Below are 4,212 nucleotides of genomic sequence, written 5' to 3' on the forward strand. Positions count from 1 at the left end.
ATAGAGGGATCGTGGGGAAAGAACACTGGTGGCCAATAGGAATTAGAAACTCCCCCCACTGTCTACTCTGATAGCCCGAAGGAAACAGGGACCTTAATCCTACAATTGCCAGAAACCAAATTCTGCCAACAAGCTTTACATAAGCTTGGGGGAGAATCACAATCTTAAGTGAGCATACAGCTTTACGAAACCCTAAACAAAGAATCTATCACACTAGGCCTGGATTTCTGATGAAGGAAATGTAGACAAATAAGTGGGTGCTGTTTTAAACCACTAAGTTTGTGGTAATTTGTTATGTACTAATAGAAAATTAATAAACAGATTCAACAGCTAAACATATGACATGTTCTCCACTGGAATGAGTTTATGAACTGATATGCACAGTAGTTGCATAAAACCAAACGTTTCCTAACTTGCTTTGCATTTTTCTTTTTGTGATTTTTGTGTGATGCAATTTTCAACACAATCGTATTTCATTCATTCATTCAAGAAAATTTACTTAGTGCCTACTATGTGCCAGATATGCTTTTATACTCTGCAGACACAACTTTGATCAAAACAACCCAAAGCCCCTGTGCTTGTGCCTTCCATTCTAGAGGCTTCTTGACAGTGAGATGGAGCCACTGGAATGTTTTAAGTGAAGAAATGACACAATCTGACTCACATTAGCAGGATTGCTGACCACTGTGGGAGAAACAGTCACGGGCAGCAGGAGAGGGGACAGAGCTAGGGCCACAATTCAGTAGTGACAGGGTAGTAGAGACTAAGGGGAGAGGAGGGCCTGAGTGATGACAGGGACAGAGAGAAGGGCTGGAGAAGCAGGAGGTGAGGTAAAGGAACAGAGAGAAAGAATTCTAAAGCAATGGAATTCTCAGACTTAAACATAGTGTTTTATAGATTTTTAATATATTTATCCACAGAGCCTGGCACAGTGTTACTTACACCTTGGTCTTTAATACATTCTATGCGGCTGTCTAAAAACTAATTGCCTCCCTAAGTTAAATAGGTTAAAAAAGAATACCAAGTGTCCCAATAAAATATGCACATAGCTTAGATGTGAATAATTCATAAAAATAGACAGGTGCATGGGTTGGCCACTGTGGCTCATGCCTGCCAATACCAGCATTGTGGGAGGCTGAGGATCGCTTGAGCCCAGGAGTTCAAGACCAGCCAGAGCAACATAGGGAGACCTCATCCCTACAAATATTTCTTTTAGAAAAATTAGCCAGGAGTGGTGGCACAAGCCTGTGGTGCCAGCTACTTGGGAGGCTGAGGGAGGAGCATTGGTAGCATGATCCCAGGAGGTCGAGGCTTCAGTGAGTCATGAGCGTGCCACTGTACTCCAGCCAGGGTAACAGAGTGACACCCCGCCTAGAAATAAACAAACAAACAAACAAACAAACAAACAAAGGCACTTCATGAGCACTGGTGAAGGGCACTTTGGCTGCATTGAGCACTTGCAATTTTGAGGTGATTAAATTCTGTCCATGCTCCTGGTTGCAATATAGGGTAACACATCCTTTGTATTGAGATGTTCTGGACTCACACACACAAACTCAAGACTATGAAATAAAGATAATTTAAAAATACAGCACACCAGAGTCACAGATACATAGTCTGGGAAAGTAAAACTTAGCTTGTGAGTCTAATTGCAATGGGTTTAGACGCATTTATATGTAAAGGGCCCCAAAATCCCCTCTTTTACAAATTAGATTCGTGATCATTTAGGGGTTACAAAGATTTTGCTACCCACAGTAGCACAATTGGAGACCCACCCCGAGGCTGCGGACCCGAGGAGACCCTTGACCCGACAAGAGCCCCAGGTGCCTATACCAGATTCCATTTTCAGTTCAGGCCCAAATCCCCAGGGGTTAGTCGGCTTAGAGGCGGAGCTCAGCGGCCTGGGCTGTCAGCGACCACGAGGACAGGGTCTCACACACTCCATTGTATACACAGCTGCGACCTGGACCCGGACTGGAGCCTCCTGCGCGAGTATGAACATATCCTACAACGGCGCCAGTTACCTCGTCCTAAACCAGAAGATGCGCTCTTGGACCGCAGCGGACAAGGCGGCTCAGATGCCCTGGCGGAGGAACATGCAGAGCTGGTCAAAACCTACCTGCAGGGAAGGTGGGCGGAGTGGCTCAGCAAGGCCTTAAGAATGGGACGGAGACGCTGCAGTGCGCAGGTACCAGCGGCCAAGGGGCGCCTCCCAGATCTCTTGAAGATTTCCTCGGCCCATCTTCTAAAAGGAGATTAAAATGGGACCAACGCTAAAACATCCCTCTCCCTCTAATCCTGAGGAAGAAGAGTCCTCCTGGGTTTCACATCCTACACCAGAGAGTGACTGAGGGCTCGCCCTGCACTCTGGGACAATTAAAGGATGAAGTCTCTGAGGGAAACGAGGGGAAGACAATCCCTGGAATACTGATTAACAGTCCCCTTTGACCCACAGCAGCCTTGAGCACCAGGCATTTTCCTCTCAGCCTTTGTTATCTGCCTCCCAGTCAATGTGTATCTGTTGGTCTGATTCCAGCTCTTCTGAGTCCCTCAGCTTCCACTCAAGTCAAGACCAGAAATCTCTGTTCCTGCCTCAGACACTACAACTTTCCAAGGAATAGGAGATTATCCCAGGTTCCTGTGCCCAGGCTAGTGTCTGGGTTCTCTGCTGCCTTCCCCTTGGTGTCCTGTTCATTCTCAGGATGGTCACATGTATGCTGCTGGAGTGTCCCATGAGGAATGCAAAGTGCCTGAATTTTCTAACTCTTCCCCTCAGATCCCCCAAAACACACGTGACCCACCACCCCATCTCAGACCATGAGGCCACCCTGAGGTGCTGGGCCCTGGGCTTCTACCCTGTGGAGATCACACTGACCCAGCAGCAGGATCGGAAGGACCAAATTCAGGATGCAGAGCTTATGGGGACCAGACCTACAGGGTATAGAACCTTCCAGAAGTGGGCAACTGTGGTGGTGTCTTCTGGAGAAGAGCAGAGATACGCATGCCATGTGCAGCACGAGGGGCTGCCAGAGCCACTCACCCTGAGATTGCCTAAGGAGACGAATGAGGGGTCATGTCTCTTCTCAGGGAAAGCAGGAGCCCTTCTGGAGCCCTTTAGCCGGGTCAGGGCTGAGGCCTGGGGGTCAGGGTCCCTCACAGTCCCCTCCTTTCTTAGGGCCATCTTCCCAGCCCACATTCCCCATTGTGGGCATCGTTACTGTCCTGGTTGTTCTTGGTGCTGTGGTCCCGGGTGCTGTGGTCGCTGCTGTGATGTGGAAGAATAAGAGCCCAGGTAGGAAAGAGGTGAGCTCCTAGTTTCTTCTTTCATTGGTGGATTTCAAGTCCCAGATGGAAGTTGGCTCCTTTCCTGCCTAGTTGTGAGGCACCATCTCCATGCACATTTACCCTGTTCAGATGCCCTGTCAACTCTTACTCTTTTGTAAAGCACCTGTGAAATTGAAGGACAGATGTATCACCATGATTGTGGACATGGGAACCTGACTCCCAGCAGTCACAGATCAGGGGAAGGTCCCTGCTGAGGACAGACGTCAGTAGGAAAATTGTTCCAGCTTCAACACATCCTGGGATGTGGGTTGGATGTTTTGAACATGGGATGGGTTGTTTAAAGTGTGACTCTTCACTGTGACGGATATGAATTTGTTCATGAGTATTTTTTCTATAGTGGGAGACAGCTGCCTTGTGTGGCACTGAGAGGCAAGATTTGTCCACACCTTCCCTTTGCGACTTCAAGAACCCTGGCTTCCTTTCTGCAAAGGCACCTGAATGTGTCTGTGTTCCTGTAGGCATAATGTGAGTAGATGGGGAGATCACCCCACCCCCATGTCCACCATGACCCTCTTCCCCACGCCAACCTGTGCTCCCTCCCCAATCATCTTTCCTGCTCCAGAGAGGTGGGGCTGAGATGTCTCCATCCCTGTCTAAACTTTATATGCACTGAGCTGTAACTTCTTACTTCCCTATTGAATTAGAATCCGAGTATAAATTTACTTTTAAAATTCTTGCCATAAGAGGTAGATGAGTTAATTAAAGGAGAAGATTCCTAAAATTTAAGAGAAAAAATAAATGGAAGACATGAGAACCTTCCACAGTCCACGTGTTTCTTGTGATTTGTTGCCGGGGTGGAGAATAGATGGGGCTGTGCTCCGTGGGTGCTCAGGCCACCGTGGGCTTTATGTGGTCACTGCTCAGCTG

The 4,212-nt window shown here is 47.9% G+C and overlaps 1 pseudogene across 1 annotated transcript; it reads left to right on the plus strand.

Annotated features, from left to right (window-relative positions):
* Positions 1-1,728: 1,728 nt before the first annotated feature.
* On the plus strand, positions 1,729-3,502 carry LOC111533522 (annotated as a pseudogene). The gene is made up of 4 exons (XR_002728893.3): positions 1,729-2,180; positions 2,738-2,746; positions 2,777-3,075; positions 3,176-3,502. The product of XR_002728893.3 is annotated as a class I histocompatibility antigen, B alpha chain-like (transcript).
* Positions 3,503-4,212: the final 710 nt, after the last annotated feature.

The sequence above is a fragment of the Piliocolobus tephrosceles genome, unplaced genomic scaffold (assembly GCF_002776525.5).
Source record: "Piliocolobus tephrosceles isolate RC106 unplaced genomic scaffold, ASM277652v3 unscaffolded_6980, whole genome shotgun sequence".
NCBI lineage: Eukaryota > Metazoa > Chordata > Mammalia > Primates > Cercopithecidae > Piliocolobus > Piliocolobus tephrosceles.